The sequence below is a fragment of the Eubalaena glacialis genome, chromosome 14, assembly GCF_028564815.1.
Source record: "Eubalaena glacialis isolate mEubGla1 chromosome 14, mEubGla1.1.hap2.+ XY, whole genome shotgun sequence".
In the NCBI taxonomy this organism is placed as follows: Eukaryota; Metazoa; Chordata; class Mammalia; order Artiodactyla; family Balaenidae; genus Eubalaena; species Eubalaena glacialis.
In genome coordinates, this window is record NC_083729.1 from 70,553,239 (window position 1) to 70,572,968 (window position 19,730).

The window sequence follows — 19,730 nt, forward strand, 5'->3', positions numbered from 1 at the left end:
CCACTATTATTCAACGTAGTTCTGGAAGTCCTAGCCACAGCAGTCAGAGAAGAAAAAGAAATAAAAAGAATACAAATCGGAAAAGAAGAAGTAAAGCTGTCACTGTTTGCAGGTGACATGATACTCTACACAGAGGATCCTAAAGATGCTACCAGAAAACTCCTAGAGCTAATCAATGAATTTGGTAAAGTAGCAGGATACAAAATTAATGCACAGAAATCTCTTGCATTCCTATATACTAATGATGAAAAATCTGAAAGTGAAATTAGGAAAACACTCCCGTTTACCATTGCAACAAAAAGAATAAAATATCTAGGAATAGACCTACCTAAGGAGACAAAAGACCTGTATGCAGAAAATTATAGGACACTGATGAAAGAAATTAAAGGTGATACAAATAGATGGAAAGATATACCATGTTCTTGGATTGGAAGAATCAACATTGTGAAAATGACTCTGCTACCCAAAGCAATCTACAGATTCAGTGCAATCCCTGTCAAACTACCACTGGCATTTTTCACAGAACTAGAACAAAAAATTTCACAATTTGTATGGAAACACAAAAGACCCCGAATAGCCAAAGCAATCTTGAGAACGAAAAATGGAGCTGGAGGAATCAGGCTCCCTGTCTTCAGACTATTTTACAAAGCTACAGTAATCAAGACAGTTTGGTACTGGCACAAAAACAGAAATATAGATCAATGGAACAGGATAGAAAGCCCAGAGATAAGCCCACGCACATATGGTCACCTTATCTTTGATAAAGGAGGCAAGCATATACAGTGGAGAAAAGACAGCCTCTTCAATAAGTGGTGTTGGGAAAATTGGACAGGTACATGTAAAAGTATGAAATTAGAACACTCCCTGACACCATACACAAAAATAAACTCAAAATGGATTAAAGACCTAAATGTAAGGCCAGACACTATCAAACTCTTAGAGGAAAACATAGGCAGAACACTCTATGACATAAATCACAGCAAGATCCTTTTTGACCCAGCTCCTAGAGAAATGGAAATAAAAACACAAATAAACAAATGGGACCTAATGAAACTTAAAAGCTTTTGCACAGCAAAGGAAACCATAAACAAGACCAAAAGACAACCCTCAGAATGGAAGAAAATATTTGCAAATGAAGCAACTGACAAAGGATTAATCTCCAAGATTTACAAGCAGCTCATGCAGCTCAATAACAAAAAAACAAACAACCCAATCCAAAAATGGGCAGAAGACCTAAATAGACATTTCTCCAAAGAAGAGATACAGATTGCCAACAGACACATGAAAGAATGCTCAACATCATTAATCATTAGAGAAATGCAAATCAAAACTACAATGATGTATCATCTCACACCAGTCAGAATGGCCATCATCCAAAAATCTAGAAACAATAAATGCTGGAGAGGGTGTGGAGAAAAGGGAACACTCTTGCACTGTTGGTGGGAATGTAAATTGATACAGCCATTATGGAGAACAGTATGGAGGTTTCTTAAAAAACTAAAAATAGAACTACCCTATGACCCAGCAATCCCACTACTGGGCATGTACCCTGAGAAAACCATAATTCAGAGAGAGTCATGTACCAAAATATTTATTGCAGCTCTGTTTACAATAACCAGGACATGGAAGCAACCTAGGTGTCCATCATCGGATGAATGGATAAAGAAGATGTGGCACATATATACAATGGAATATTACTCAGCCATAAAAAGAAGTGAAATGGAGGTATTTGTAATGAGGTGGATGGAGTTAGAATCTGTCATACAGAGCGAAGTAAGTCAGAAAGAGAAAAAGAAATACAGTATGCTAACACATATATATGGAATCTAAGGAAAAAAAAAAAAAAGAAAGGTCATGAAGAACCTAGTGGCAAGATGGGAATAAAGACACAGACCTACTAGAGAATGGACTTGAGGATATGGGGAGGGGGAGGGGTGAGATGTGACAGGGTGAGAGAGTGTCATGGACATATATACACTACCAAATGTAAAATAGATAGCTAGTGGGAAGCAGCCGCATAGCACAGGGAGATCAGCTCGGTGCTTTGTGACCACCTAGAGGGATGGGATATGGAGGGTGTGGGGGAGGGAGATGCAAGAGGGAAGAGATATGGGAACATATGTATATGTATAACTGATTCACTTTGTTATAAAGCAGAAACTAGCGCACCATTGTAAAGCAATTATACTTCAATAAAGATGTTTAAAAAAAAGATATCACTGAAAAATCAAAGATGAAATCAAAAATTACCTAGAAACAAATGACAATGGAGACACGATGATCCAAAAACTATGGGATGCAACAAAAGCAGTTGTAAGAGGGAAGTTTATAGCAATTCAACACTACCTAAAGGAACAAGAAACATCTCAAATAAACAACCTAGCATTACACTTAAAACAATTAGTGACAGAAGAACAAAACCCCAAAGTTAGCAGAAGGAAAGAAATCATAAACATCAGATCAGAAATAAATGAAAAAGAAATGAAGGAAGCGATAGCAAAGATCAATACAACTAAAAGCTGGTTCTTTGAGAAGATAAGCAAAAGTGATAAACCATTAGCCAGACTCATCAAGAAAAAAAGGGAGAAGACTCAAATCAATAGAATTAGAATTGAAAAAGGAGAAGTGACAACTGACACTGAAGAAATACAGAAGATCATGAGAGATTACTACAAGCAAAGCTATGCCAATAAAATGGACAACCTGGAAGAAACGGACAAATTCTTAAAAAGGTACAAAGACTTCCAAGACTGAACCAGGAAGAAATAGAAAATATGAACAGACCAATCACAAGCACTGAAATTGAAACTGTGATTAAAAATCTTCCAACAAACAAAAGCCCTGGACCAGATGGCTTCACAGGTGATTTTATCAAATATTTAGAGAAGAGCTAACACCTATCCTTCTCAAACTCTTCCAAAATATAGCAGAGGGAGGAACACTTCCAAACTCATTCTACAAGGCCACCATCACCCTGATACCAAAACCAGCAAAGATGTCACAAAGAAAGAAAACTACAGGCCAATATCACTGATGAACATAGATGCAAAAATCCTCAACAAAATACCTGCAAACATAATCCAACATCACATTAAAAGGATCATACACCATGATCAAGTGAGGTTTATCCCAGGAATGCAAGGATTCTTCAATATATGCAAACCAATCAATGTGATACACCATATTAACAAATTGCAGGAGAAAAACCATATGATCATCTCAATAGATGCAGAGAAAGCTTTTGACAAAATTTAACACCCATTTATGACTAAAACCCTCCAGAAAGTAGGCATAGAGGGAACTTTCCTCAACATAATAAAGGCCATATATGAGAAACCCACAGCCAACATCATACTCAATGGTGAAAAACTGAAACCATTTCCACTAAGATCAGGAACAAGACAAGGTTGCCCACTCTCACCACTATTATTCAACATAGTTTTGGAAGTGTTAGCCACAGCAATCAGAGAAGAAAAAGAAATAAAAGGAATCCAAATCAGAAAAGAAGAAGTAAAGCTGTCACTGTTTGCAGATGACATGATACTCTACATAGAGAATGCTAAAGCTGCTACCAGAAAACTATTAGAGCTAATCAATGAATTTGGTAAAGTAGCAGGATACAAAATTAATGCACAGAAATCTTTTGCATTCTTATGCACTAATGATGAAAAATCTGAAAGTGAAATTAAGAAAACACTCCCATTTATCATTGCAACAAAAAGAATAAAATATCTAGGAATAGACCTACCTAAGGAGACAAAAGACCTGTATGCAGAAAATTATAAGACACTGATGAAAGAAATTAAAGATGATACAAAAAATGGAGAGATATACCATGTTCTTAGATTGGAAGAATCAACATTGTGAAAATGACTCTGCTACCCAAAGCAATCTACAGATTCAATGCAATCCCTATCAAACTACCGCTGGCATTTTTCAGAGAACTAGAACAAAGAATTTCACAATTTGTATGGAAACACAAAAGACCCCGAATAGCCAAAGCAATCTTGAGAAAGAAAAAAGTAGCTGGAGGAATCAGACACCCTGACTTCAGACTATACTACAAAGCAACAGTAATCAAGACACTATGGTACTGACACAACAACAGAAATATAGATCAATGGAACAGAATAGAAAGCCCAGAGATAAACCCACACACATATGGTTACCTTATCTTTGATAAAGGAGGCAAGAATATACAGTGGAGAAAAGACAGCCTCTTCAATAAATGCTGCTGGGAAAACTGGACAGCTACAGGGAAAAGAAAGAAATTAGAACACTCCCTAACACCATACACAAAAATAAACTCAAAATGGATTAAAGACCTAAACGTAAGGCCAGACACTATCAAACTCTTAGAGGAAAACATAGGCAGAATACTCTATGACATAAATCACAGCAATATCCTTTTTGACCCACCACCTAGAGAAATGGAAATAAAAACAAAAATAAACAAATGACACCTAATGAAACTTAAAAGCTTTTGCACAGCAAAGGAAACCATAAAAAAAAAGACGAAAAAACAACCCTCAGAATGGGAGAAAATATTTGCAAATGAAACAACTGACAAAGGATGAATCTCCAAAATTTACAAGCAGCTCATGCTGCTCAATATCAAAAATACAAACAACCCAATCCAAAAATGGGCTGAAGAACTAAATAGACATTTCTCCAAAGAAGATATGCAGATTGCCAACAAACACATGAAACAATGTTCAACATCATTAATCATTAGAGAAATGCAAATGAAAACTACAATGAGATATCATCTCACACTGGTCAGAATGGCCATCATCAAAAAATATGCAAACAATAAATGCTGGAGAGTGTGTGGAGAAAAAGGAACCCTCTTTCACTGTTGGTGGGAATGTAAATTGATACAGCCACTATGGAGAACAGTATGGCGGTTCCTCAAAAAACTAAAAATAGAACTACTATACTACCCAGCAATCCCACTACTGGGCATATACCCTGAGAAAACCATAATTCAAAAAGAGTCATGTACCACAATGTTCATTGCAGCTCTATTTCCAATAGCCAGGACATGGAAGCAACCTAAGGGTCCATCAACTGATGAATGGATAAAGAAGATGTGGCACATATATACAATGGAATATTACTCAGCCATAAAATGAAACGAAATTGAGTTATTTGTTTTGAGGTGGATGGACCCAGAGTGTGTCATACAGCGTGAAGTAACTCAGAAAAAGAAAAACAAATACTGTATGCTAACACATATATATGGAATCTAAAAAAAAAAAAAACAAAAAACATGGTCATGAAGAACCTAGGTGCAAGACGGGAATAAAGACACAGGCCTACTAGAGAATGGACTTGAGGATACAGGGAGGGGGAAGGGTAAGCTGGGACAAAGTGGGAGAGTGGCACTGACATACCTCCACTACCAAACGTAAAATAGCGAGCTACTGGGAAGCAGCCACATAGCACAGGGAGATCAGCTCGGTGTTTTGTGATCACCTAGAAGGGTGGGATAGGGAGGGTGGGAGGGAGGGAGACACAAGAGGGAAGAGATATGGGGACATATGTATATGTATAACTGATTAGCTTTGTTATAAAGCAGAAACTGTAATACCATTGTGAAGCAATTATACTCCAATAAACATGTTAAAAAAATGTTACAATACAATTCATGACTAAACTTGCCTTAAATGTTATTATAAGAATAGATATGGAAAGTAGCTTTGTTAAGGGTATCTTAGGTTTGAGAACACATCAATGAGGAGGCTGGAAATTATGAAAAATTGAGCTTTCTTTTAGATAAGAGAGGATTTTGTTAGAAGAAAAAATGTATGCAAACACAAGTATGGTATATTCTCAGAAGAGGATGGGAATCTGTGTACTATAGCAAGTTGAATAGTAAGAGATGACACAGAACTCACAATTTGGTACATGTCTCTTGAAAGCTTTATGCTATGCTGAAAAATCTAGGCTTTATCTTAGGAGATGCTGAAGATTTTTCAGTTTTGTTTTGAGTTAGGCAGAGCTTTGATGTGAAAATTTTGGTGTTGGAGAGATAAGGTGGGTACAGTGTGGAAGATGCATGGGAAGGAGCTGTTGTCCCTGATATAGTTGTGGTGAAGAAAGAGAGGTAAAAAATTGATTCAAGAGATGTTTAAGAAGTATAATCAACAGAACTGACTGAATTGAGATAAGCTCTCTGTCCCCCTAGATTTTTTTAAAATATAAGTCTGCCTTTATTTCAACCTCCAAATTATTGAGAGCACCTATCACCTTCTAAATAGAACACAATTGCTTTCTTGCTGATTTTTTTCTGGGACAAACCAAACACTTGTTTTTGCCCTTTGGATATTAAAGCTGTCTTTGAATGGGAATACTGTTCAGTTGTGGATAATTTGTCTAAGAAATGCTACCCAGAACATATACTTTAAAGTGACTTCCTTTAGTACTACTTAAAATAGTCTAAGTGGCAAATATAATACTTGTGCACAGCAAAAAATTGTTAATCCTAAAGAAAATCTTGAAAGTAGTACTTTAACTCTTTTCCACAGTGGATATCAGGCATATAACACATCAAAAGAAGTGTTAAGATAAATCCCAGATGAAGTCATTTTCCAGAAGGCAAAGAAAACAAAAAATATAGAATTGATTAGTGTTCTGTAAGGACAAATGCAATGACAGTATTACAGCTGATCCTACGTGATGCTGACCTGCCATACGTGATATCTAAAGGAATGTGTTTTCTCAGTGACACAAAATTCAGTTGCCTTTCCCTCTCAGTTGTGGAAATTGTTGAAAATTCATATGCATCTGCCTCTCCTCAAAATTGCAGGTGCTCATTTGTCTACCCATTAATGAGTTCAGTACTTAAGAAAATCTTTCATCATGGTCTGCCTTTAGAAGTAACCACTCTGAGTTGGCAATCTTACAGTCTTCATACTCCACTTCTTTCCTAGCAACTAATTCTTGATTTTGTTCAGGGATGCAATTACATTTCCAGTAGATGAGTTATGACTACTCTAAGGCAATAGTAGTGGAATATTTCCCATTGCTAGACATTCACTGTCACAGTCTCCTGTGCAACTAAAAGATGGTCCTGTGACAAATATGGGCCAATGAGAGGTTAGCACTAATCTTTTAAGGGATATCTGAGAGAGCCTTGGCTGTCTGATAAAAGAGCTAGTCATGCTGAGAGTTTGCTTGCACTTTCCTTCAATAAACACTAAAACTTAAAAAGAGTCATGATACAGCTGAAGCGGCAGTCATCTTTCAATCATGAAGTAACAAGCACAATAATCCAAATCAATAAGCATGGTAGAAATAAAGGAATGAAAAACTTGGGTCCAGAGGGGTGTTGATAAACCACTTTTTGAGGGCAAAAAGTCATGATTTGTATTGTTTATCAATTTTAATGGTGTAAATATTCCTATTATCACTGAATTGAAATTACCAATCACTGAACATGTAGCACACCACAGACTGGGTACCTGATGACAAAAATTGAACTACTGAGCCTGCTCTAGACTATCTACTTTAAGATATCTCCATTTATTTGAAAAATATTTATTGAACATCTACTACATGCCAAAAGTTATTCAAGGCATTTGGGATACATCAGTGTGCAAAACAGAGAAAAATATCTTTGCCCTCATGGAGGTGAGATTCTAGAAGAAAGGGAAAGATAATCAATGATAAGCATAATACACAACTGAATTATATAATATTTTAGAAGTTGATAAGTAGTACTTTAAAAAGAAACAGTAGATCACAGAAAGGAAGATAAAGAGAGTCTAGTGGCCAGAAGAGGTAAATTGCAGTAATAAATAAGATGACTCAGATAAGATGTATTGAGACAGTGACATTTGACCAAAGGTTTGAAAGAGAAGAAAGATTCAGCCAAGCAGATATCTGGGACAAGAGTATTCCAGGCAGAGAGAATTGTTAGAGCAAAGGTTTTTGGTCAGAAGCCTGGGAGGCCAGATTGAGGAGTCACCAGGAGCAAGATGAGGGAGAGGAGAGGGAGAGTAAACACTTTTCCCAACTGTTTACCCATTTAATGTATTTGTTCTTCTAAACACTGCGAGGCAGGATGGGAACTTTAAAGGTGGAGCATAGAGGACTTAGGCACAGATGGCACATCGCACAATCATATTGCTAGAATACTGTGAAGGAAGAGCTCTGAAATCACAGCCCCCACTGCCCTGATGAACAATTTACAGGACAGGGTGTCAGGAGGAGAAATGCCCATTGCGACCAAGGGGAAGCCTTTGTGAGAAGATTATTTCAGGATGTTCCCCGTTAGCCAAGCACACCCCTGATCCTGTGCTCGTAATCAATCCAGAGACTGTGAAATGGTCAAGTGGGGGTTTGTCTCTTCCACCTCTGTCAGCAGCATCTTAATTTCTGCATCATATGAAGATTTATTCAGGCCAAACATCTGCAGGTCACATTCCAGACTGATCAGGGCTTCACACAGCACCACCGCCCCATCACGGTCCAAGCTAATCCATTCCAGGTTCATGCACTTCAGTGATTTGCAGACAGTGAAAGCCAAGGCCAGGTCCTCACAATAGGCAGAGGTGAGCTCACACATCTCCAACCCAAGATTCTCTAATTTACACTTAGGATGCTTCAAAGCTTCACATAACTCTTTGACACCAGCATCATATATCTTATTGTTCCCTAGTTTCAGAGTTTTTAGTTTTTCACTGTGAATAAGTATAGTAGCAAGGTCCACACAGCAAACAGAAGTGAAGTACAACCCATCAACCACAACTCCTGTAGTTTGCAGTTTGAGTGCTTCAGTGATTCACATAGAGTTATCACTCCATCATCTTCCAGGAAATTTAAGGTAACAGGTCAGGGAGGACTTTTAGGTTATGAGTTGTTAGGTCATCGACCATCATTGCTGAAATAACTGAAGAAAATTACTGATCCATATCTAGGACATAGATTGATATTCATGAATGCCCGACCTCATACTCTTTGACAATCCTTAAATGCTAACTCATGCTCTGTGAGATCAATTTCACCTTAGGACTTAAAATATTCCACAAGAAAACGTTTTCTCCTTAAATGATGGTTAGAGCTAAAGCTATTAAAATCTTATATATTTTCCAATTTGTTATAAAAGGAAACATACACTCTAAAATTTTATCTTATTTGACAGATAGTAAAATCATATAAGATACTTTATAAAGTTTCCTTTAAAACCAAACAGCAATGGCATGTTACTCAGCCATAAAAAGAAACAAAATTGAGTTATTTGTAGTGAGGTGGATGGACCTAGAGTCTGTCATACAGAGTGAAGTAAGTCAGAAAAAGAAAAACAAATACTGTATGATAACACATATACATGAAATCTAAAAAAAAAAAAAAAGGTTCTGAAGGCCCTAGGGGCAGGACAGGAATAAAGACACAGATGTAGAGAATAGACTTGAGGACACGGAGAGTGGGAAGGGTAAGCTGAGACGAAGTGAGAGAGTGGCATTGACATATATCCACTACCAAATGTAAAATAGATAGCTAGTGGGAAGCAGCTGCATAGCACAGGGAGATCAGCTTGGTGCTTTGTGACCACCTAGAAGGGTGGGATAGGGAGGGTGGGAGGGAAACGCAAGAGGGAGAGGATATGGGGTTATATGTATACATATAGCTGATTCACTTTTTTATACAGCAACAACTAACACAACAATGTAAAACAATTATACCTCAATAAAGATGTTAAAAAAAAAAAATCACACATTCTGCGAATAGATTATTGGTAGAGAAAAAAAATTTCATTTATCCTAGTCTCTTCTTTTGCTCTCCACACTGTTTAATGAAACCACAAAAAAACATAAAAAATCAGATCATTTTAAATCAACATTAAAATTAAAACCAGCAAATAATAACATCAGTATGCCAAAATGTAAAAAAAAAAGGTCTGAAAACATATAATGTGGATAAATCTAAAAAGTGAATCTGAGGGCATTAACTCGGAAGAAGAGATATCATCCTGCTGTTGGCATATGTGGGTACTGTGTGAGGTTAAGGGACCTTGATAACAAGGCCCCCAACTGGGATGTGGAGATTCAAGAGAAAGCACAAATAATAAAAAAGAGAGAGAGAGAAAAAAAGCACAAATAATGCTGCTGTTGAAGGGTGAGAATAAATAGTAGATTTAGATAAAGATGTTTCTGGAATTTTTTAAAGTGGGAAATTGAAATAAACAATTCATAGAAGAACTACTGTTGGTTACTCTGGTAATCATTCAATTACTCTGATAATCAAAGAAACAAATTAAGAAAAAATGAGGTGTTATTTTTATTTTTATATATTTAAATTAATATTACATTGGGTATATACCCAATATAGTTGAAGTGCAGGTTAAGAGGTCTCTTATGTATATAAATGTAAATATTGCAATAGTAACACTTATTAATGAGAAATATTAAGCCACATGTAGCAAAAGCATTATCAGTACACCTAGAATTTATCTCAGAAATTTGATTTCTAGGAATTTCCATTAAAAGGTTAATATTGCTTTATGTAATTTGTGTAAAAGTGTCCTTTTAATAGATAAAAATAGGAAATGACCTAAGTGTTTAATATAAGTTAATACTTAAATTACTACCTATTTATCAATAAAATATTTTATTTGCCATTTAGAGCATATGTATTAAATGATTTGTGAAAATGTCCTTGTATATCATTAAGCTGAATGTGTTTTAAACCTGCATAGTGTTTTTTTAAAAAAATATATATGTCTATAATCAAAATATTAAATATATACATATGGCTGAAATAAAGTTTATACAATGATACAGCAAAATTAGAATTGGTCATTGCATTATTTTTGCTTCTTTGCTTTCTTGCTTTTCTCTTTCCCCTCCCAAGTTTTGAAAAATAAACATACATTTCTTCTGTTCTTAAAAAAAATCATTAAAACAAAATAAAAATTTACAGCAAAAAATCTTCAAAATTCTTGTTAACAAAGTATGTTTCTCTTACTGCTCCAATATATAAATGTCTCCATTACCCTTTTTGTTTGAAACACATTTATTTACAAATTTATCAATATAATATACATAGAAATACATAATTTTTATTCATATATTCATATTAGTGTATTCATGATGCAATATTTGGACAACTCCAAATAGTGGACAACTTCTGGGAGTTCAGAAGTTCAAAAGTTTGCCTTTTGTAACCTCTAAGCAAAAGGCTACAATTACTGGTTTTCCAAGGCAGAAAACCTGGCATATACAATTGTCCATATTGTGTATTTACATGTGACTTTTTACTGTCTATTTATTTTGCACTTAATCCTACCCTGCAATATGTTAAGGAAATGCTAAGGATACTGGCACAGGAATTGAAAGAGAGTGACTTCAAAATCCTGCTTTGTCACTAATCATATCTCTTGGCTTTTTGTACATCATTTGAACTTTGTGTCTCATTATTCCATTAAAAAGCAATACTGTTATTATAAATAACATTTAACATTTATTGAGTGTCTAATACATACTGGGCAGTATTTAGTGTGTTTAATGGGTAATATATACTGCTCAAAACAACCCTATGAAAAGGTTTCTATTTTATAACCAAAGAACTGGGGGAAGCCAGAATAAATAGCTTTAAGAAAGAAACAGCAAATGACAAAGCTGGGATTCAGGTTCTTTCTGATTCCAATATCCTTGCACTCAACCCATATCCTTCACCTCCTCACTAAATTAAACACAATGCTTTTTAGCCCTTCCTGCTTTATAGTTTTTTTTTAATGAAGTACGATTACATGATAATACAGAAAATTGTTTTGGAAAGTATAAATAGCTATGCTTTAAATACAAATTCAATAGCAGTTACTCTTCTGTATGTTGGGTTTAAAGAAGCCCCACAACACAGTCTTTTGCCAGAGAATAGTTGTAAACTGGCTTCCAAGACACCTATGTGAAGACATTTTCTTGGGGACTGCACAAGAGTCCTGATGTTCCAGAAACTTGAACTATTCAGTATCCGAAGGATCTGGGGACTTAAAATGTCAGCTCATATAAATTAAATTAGCAGGAAACGTTTGGTGCTGTGTAGTGCCTCTGCTTAAGTGGCTGGTAAGGTCTGGCAGTAGTGGGTATTTGTACTCTTGGAACACAATCCCTTTCAGGTTGAGAGTGTGTCCTTGGGATGTGAGGACGCTTAGATTAAATGGTAATTCACAGCAGTGCTCAGAAAATGCTTTTTTGAATCTAGCAATCACTTATTTGTTGCTTCTACCTAAAATTGCTGTGAACTTTGTTCTTTATTCAGGGAAGTGCTTGGAAAGGGTGATAAAGCCAGCTGCCACTTCTCAGGTGAGAAACAAATGCTGAGAAATGCTATTGTCCTGAAAAGATCATGCTGAAGGTCATTGCTCTGGACCAGACACAACAACAGACAGTAGCAGCATGACCTTCCTGACCGAAAGAAAAAGAAGGTTGTACTCTGAGGAGAGGGAGAGAAATACTATATACACATGTATTTATTATATTTATTATATATAGTACATATATACTATGTATATCATAAAGCAATGATATTATATATATGATATATAGTACATATATACGATGTATACCATAAAGCAATACTCTGTAAATGCAATTACTCTGTTAAACTGAATTCTATTGATCCATACTTGAACAAAGTAAGAACTGAAAATGAGTCACGGCCATGGCGGCCTCGCTTCTGCTGGGGCAAGGTTGAGCCGGGGTGCCGAAGACCGTGTTTCTATAAGCAGGAGTGTTTCGAGGAGTTGTTCCTATAGTTTCTCTCTCTGCAGAATCAGGAAAGAATGAAAAGAGATTGCTAACGAATCCCAAGAAGCAAAGTCCACCAAAAAGCCACTGCCCTTGCTGAGCCATTTGACAACACCACCTACAAGAATCTCAAGCATCATGACTACAGCACATACACCTTCTTAGACCTAAACCTGGACCTCTCGAAGTTCAGGATGCCTCAGCCCTCTTCAGGAAGAGAGTCACCTCGCCCCTGAGAGCTCAGTTTAAAGATTAAACTTCCTGCATTCTTGCCTGCAAAAATAAAATCTGCTCAGCAGTCAAAAAAAAAAAAAAAAAAAAAGAATTGGAATTAAAAGAGAGAAATGTGATTTTAACAAATGAAGACATCTAGCTGGCAAGATGGATTCTTATGGTTGCAGAAAACCACGTGGTTAAGGATGGCACCATCTGAATATTCTTTTGTGTAATCTAAAGCAGATTCTACTTCCAGACTATATTTCTGCCCTCCAATCATCTCCTTTGCCAGGGCAGAATTTAAGTCATACAACATCACAGCAGTATTCAAAACTGGAAGCATTTTGTTGGTGACTTAAACATAACCCCTCTGGACATTTCTACCTCTCACCTACTCACCACTTTCATTCAAATTATTTTATTATTTGTAAGATTGTCCATCTCCTCCAGGTTATTATAAACTTCTGGTAAGAGAGAAAATCTAACTGCCAAGAGCCTTGTACTTGCATGTAATCATTCAGTTCACACAATATTTTGGTATATAATTGAGAGTGTGTGTGTGTGTTTCCATGTCAGAAAATTAAGATGAAAAGGTTAATGATGTACTCTAGATCACATAGCTAGTGTAGCAGATATAGTAAATGAATCCTGAACTGCCTGGCAATAAATTTACATTGCTTCCTCTATTCTTCACAGGTAAAAGTGTTTTATAGTTATATATCTTTGATTCCTCCCTTTCATTGGCTAAGGTCAAGTCCACAGTTTTTCAAATAATAATTTTAAATAGATGCTAGTTATACACAAATAACTAAAACACTCCCCAGAAATTAATAGAAAATACAGAGGAAGAGAAAGTCATTTTCCTTACATATTTATTACCAAGTTAATTTTTCACAATTTTCTGATGATGTAGAAGGTAAGACAACCATATTTCACAAGTCTAACACTCAGGCATCTGAAATACACTGGGTGACTGAATTAGACCCCAAAGTTCTTACCTATTTGGAATATCAGGTGGCATCTAGTTAAGATGAAATTTAATAAAAATTAATGTTAAATACTACACTCTGATTTTTTTAAAAAAATCTGCAAGACTTAAAAAGATTTAGGCACACCTAGCCTAAACTTGCTCACTACATTTTAGCATGGGAAACCAAACAAATTATATCCCATTTTTAGAATGATGGTCAGGGTTACTAAGTAAATTGGGAATATTCCATCAAAGGAATTTTGCTTAAGAGAATAAAAGTCTTGGGGAAAATATGATAGTCTTCTTGCAGTATTTTGATATGGTCATGTGGGATAAAAATTGAACTAATTCTCCTTGTTTTTATAGTGGTAGAATTCAGATCAAAAGGCAGAACATGGAGTCGAAAATTTCCTCTCACTACATAACCAAGTTGGCCAAAGACAGAATGAAATACCTGGAGAGTATAAATTTCTTCACTCCTTGAATTTTTTATGCAGAAATTTAAAAACCATTTGTTGGGGATTTTTAAAAAGGGATTTCAGTGTCAGACAGTGCTTATAATCCCATCAAAATCTTGATTATTACTTATGTTCTTCATATTCTTGTAGGAGAGAATTGTTACTGGGACTCTGACAACATTCTCTACCTTCATTCCTGGTTAGGTTATGTTGCCTCACCACACTCTTCCATAGCACAAGCAATCATTGTGTAGCACTTTGCACACATGCTGTTTTCAGAAGTTATTTAGCATGTGTGTTCAAATCCTTTCACTTTGGACTATATGCGCCATGAGGGCAAGGATCATGTCCATCCTGATATTCATGGTTTACCCACCCTTTTGGAGGAAGAAGTGGGTCCCCTTTTCAGAAGCCACTTCTAGATATTCTCTGGTAGTGAAAAAGAGTCAAAGACCAATAGAGTATTGATGCCAACAACACCATGGGATCTAGGGGATGGACATGGCCCACCTATCTCATGGGTTATTTTGAATGAAGTTTATAAAATTAAAGTCTTTTCCAAAATAGCATTTTACTTTTTTGTACCTAGTTTTCATTCACCGTTGTTACTTTATTAGAGAAGTTATTATCCATTAATAAAACTCATATTCCTAATTTGAAGAGGTCAGTTTTTCTAGGTTTTTTCCTAACTTCTCATTAAGCATCTGGGCTAACAGGATTTTGAGCTCCCTCCCATAATTGCTAAAAGTCAAGGTTTAAATATTTTAGAATCAAGGGGATCACTAAGATCCAACCTTACTTTAAAGGAATAAATTAGGCAGAAATACACATACTTAGGATATAGATATCGACTAAATAAAGGACAAAGACTATACATTTAAACAAAGAGAGAGAGACCTGTTATTACCTGATGACCTTGTTCAGTATTATATAAAAGGAAGATGTATTAGCACTGTCACATTGCATATTACTAGACAGCAAGTAAGAAACTAAATCAAATTTATCTTTAGACCTCTGAAGATTAATGTTAGAGTCCAGAATACTACGTCACATTATGACAAATGTTGTATATATCAAAACTCCCATATTCAAATCATTCAAATTACTTTGAGGAAGGCACATGTTACTCTTAGGGTGATCAATACAAATTTCACAGAAGACTTTACTTAGCAGCTAGAGTGAAATGAGCAGGCGGGGAGGAGTCTTGGTAGGTACTATACCACATCCCATCCCTGAATGCAAACAAAATAGAGGAACTTGGTACTATTCCTTCCAGAACAGGATAATGCTCTTGCCAAAGAATAATCCCAATTACCTACCTCCCTTCAAGATTTATCCAAAGTTAAGGAATTAAATTCCTTTGAGGATCACTGAACATTTCAGAAGTTAATTTAAACCTCTGCATGCAATTCAACTGCGGAACAATCTCAGTTCCCACCATCCTTCTCTTTGAAGCCTTGACAAACTCACCAACATGAAACAATTATGATGATCTCATTCTGAACATTTTCCTCAGGGTTTTCATCAGCTCTGCTGGTTACCTTTCTTTCCTTAGAGCAAATTCAACTTCCTTATGACTCAGCAAGCAACATTGGATCGGCCCTTCATCTTTTTTTTCCTAAGACGAATTTAAAACCTTTCTCTTCCAAAAGACAAAACTTGGAAAATTCTGCACTGCATCCTTTTTCAAACAATCCTTGATTGATGTGTCATGTTGTGTCACATCACTTTAGGTAACTCCTGTCTCCTTGCATTGTACCCATCAATGAGCAAGTGAGAATGATGGACTGAACTGAACAAGAAACATTAGGATGCAATGTGATGCTTGTTGGACAGGTTTCTTTGAGGTTTTACAACAAATTCTGCCAATGAATACAAATATGAAAAACTTCAGATCATGTTTGCAAACCAAATTGGATACAAATAAGGCCAAGTATAAATGATTTAAAGATAAAATGCCTAAGACATGGCCCAAACTCTGGAAACACTTTTGCTGTTCATTTCTTCTGGGTATCTTTGGTGAGGATGATGTGTGTTTATTTTAATTTTTTGTTTGTTTCCTTTTATGAATGTTAGAAGTTAGTTACTATAATAAATTCTTTAGAGATCTTTCAGTTGGGGAGATATTTGCCATTAGGTTAGTGTGCAACTGATGCTACAGTGGTCCTAAAACCACAAACAATATACTCCCATCACTGTTCATAGATTTTCCCCTATTTGGTAATACCACTTTAGTATGTAATCATTGACTTAACCTTTTAAAATAGGGTGCTTTTGTCAATTTATAATTTTTGGCACTATGAGGCAGATGTTGTCTGGAATAGAATATATTTTCTATCAGACATATACCTTCCTATAACACACACAAGTACACATATACATGTATATTTCTTGTCATCCTAATTAGCAATGGAAATTCCACCAAAGTCCCAAGATACATAGGACTGAGGTGTTACTGGCTTACATAGCCCTAGGAATTTTCTAGAGATTAGCTTCATGAGAACTTCTTATTAATTCTTACTGCCAAGTTAACAAAAAAAAGCCCTACCAGGTCAGTTCATGTGTGGGGACATTTCCTGTTGATAGAGATGTTCTGTCCTACACTGGTCTAATGTGAGTATCACAGGTTGAGTCAGGAAAAAAAATATAAAGTCATCTGATCGAATTAAGTATTTTTTTCAACTGAACTCAGTCAATCTATAGAAAGATTTTAGACTAGACTGTCATGAAAAAATCTCAGAATAAAGGTAGATTTTTCTGATATTATTATTTTTTACTTGATTGATTAAATTAATAGCTCATAAAGGCATCAGATTTAAGATCTAGTCTGTACTCCTAATGAATCTGAATCACATTTATTAAAATTTCAGTATCTTCTATCTACAGACATGCCACGGTCAGTTTTCAACAAATTTTTTCTAGTGTGAACAGGATAAGAAAAAATATCTCTTATTTATATAGCACCTTTCAATCAGAATGTTCTTTATACACTGTACATGGTAAATTTTTCCTCTCAAAGACATGCATTAAACTCCCACAGATCTATCAGCAATTTCAAGGGCCTATTTTAGGATTATGTTAGAGAAAGGCTTTAGCAGAATAAGAAAGCCTGGTATAGCCCTCACTCAACTTAAGGAAGTTCAAGCTATTTTTATATTGTCAAGTTCTATGCAGAAATATTGTTAAGAACATAATAAAAAATATCCAGTGGCTTTGCAATAGGCAATATGTAGGAGGGAGCCCTGTCACTTAAATAAAAAGAAGCCTAAAATTTTAACTGAGTCAGATCCAGATGAAAGAGGACGAAGTTGATCTCTGATCTTTTCTGGGCAGTCCTTCTTTTTGCCCCCATTAAATCATCCTTTGTGTCTTCCTATTCTCAAGTACCTGAATTCTCATTATATTTTCACTGGTCACCCTATTAAAATTGCTTTCAGGAAAGGACAGGGAATTTACTCAACTCTATATATGTGCAAGTGTTAACAGTTTTATTTGACCTCTCTGGGGTTTTATATTTTAAAAGCTAATAAAACTTGAAGGTGAGGAAGATAATTTCAGGTAGCAAGTTGAAGAGACTGAGCTTTCTCTTTGTCTTTCAGATTGTATAACAGGATAGTCACCAGTTTCATATATTTTTTTGTGTTAGGCTTGTCTTAACCTTATAAATGCAGGCTGGCAAAGCTCTGAAATCTCACAGGATGGTTTGGCTTATTCTGAGGCTGATTTGAAAAATGAATTAGAGGTGAGAAAGGGTAGATGATTGATATTTTTTAAAAAGGTCAGATCTTTTTGGGGAACTTAAAAAAATGTCTGCCAACTTCAGATATACTTAAGTACATGGTTGGCATTATGTGTGATATAAGTAAATGTATGCTATTAAAACCAAATACAATATAATCAAAGGCAAAATGAATTTACTAAACCTAGGAAGTAGAATTGAGAGTTTATATTGCATGATTATAAGATAATTTGAAAGAAAACTACAAACTAAAACAATATGCAAGGAAGGACAACAAAATATTCTAGCAGGCAACAACGTATAAATTAATAATAATAATGATAAGGAACTAGTATTATGAATGTGCACATTATTTGGCATTTCACACATAAATTTACAATTACCTTCTTATAATATGCCCTTCTAGGTGAGTGATAGTGTAATCCATTTAAGACAGAAAGTGAGACATTTTCAATATAAATGGAAAGGAAAAAGAGATTTAGGGAGACAGAAGACAATTACCCAAAATGGAATTTTGTCAGAACACATAGATTAACAGTCCTATCCTGGGAGAAGTATCCTGGGATCTTTAATGCTCACTAGTAGCCAGGATCATTCTTTTATTTTTCACTGGAAAGACATATGATATTTTAACCTACTGAAATCTTCCAGTGTTTACTGTTTGCTCAGCATTTTTGCATACCAATGCCTTTTACTGCCTTCTCCAGGAAGAATATATAGTTTACATTTGGATCTGCAGAGTTGCTGAATAGTCTGACAAAGTCTTTTTGAAAAGGTTGTGTGCTGGGTCATATAATAAGAGATATTATAACCCTCTCTGGCATCTCTCTTTGAGTACTGCAGGACAGTACATTGTTGAATAATGATTGCATGAGCATAGTCAGAACACCCCCAACTCCATCCTTAGTGTTTCCCAAAAGAAAAACTGAAATCTTTGGATAAAATATTTTCTTTGGGAAAAAAAGAAGCTATAGAGAGAGGTTAGATAGCAAGTGCAGGTATACAGCAGGGCAGGTGAATGAAATTTGTCCAGTATATTTGATTCTACTGCTAAACAGAGTAGTGGCCGATTCCTTTCCTATCACTTTAGATCTTTTATTTTTCTCCATTTGTACACATGTCAAACTTCATGAAAATGTTGTAACTCAGTTGTTCCCCAATAATACACAATTTAATCATCCTACTTTTGTACTCATCTGTGTTCTCTGAATGAATCCAGGGACACTGCTTCTGATTATGTGTACAGAGTTCTACATCTTACAGACTACATAATTAGGTTGCAACACAGTACAATGTAGGTTATAAAATCGTTGAAAAAATCAGCACAACCTCAGCTTGGTTACCCATACTTTAAAATGGCATATTCTATACTGTAGAGAACAAACATTGTCTCAACTTTCATTTCATATAGAGTTGCAAAGGTAGAAAAAAAAGAACTTCCACTTAAATATTTAAAACACCCTTTTGCCAAATTTGCCTTAAAAGTTCAGATTACTGTATCTGATGCACAGTAATAAGATATTAACATTAAAATGATTTCTAGTCCAATCTCTTGATATTATAGATAATGAAACTGGGCATAAGTGGAGTTGAGG

At 35.5% G+C, this 19,730-nt stretch overlaps 1 protein-coding gene and 1 pseudogene across 1 annotated transcript in view; one reads left to right on the plus strand and one right to left on the minus strand.

Moving 5' to 3' along the window:
- The window catches only part of LRRTM4 (leucine rich repeat transmembrane neuronal 4), an 884,061-nt gene that overhangs the window by 120,529 nt on the left and 743,802 nt on the right, over positions 1-19,730 (minus strand). The window lies entirely within an intron of this gene.
- Positions 12,667-12,988, plus strand: LOC133074708 (NADH dehydrogenase [ubiquinone] flavoprotein 3, mitochondrial-like; annotated as a pseudogene).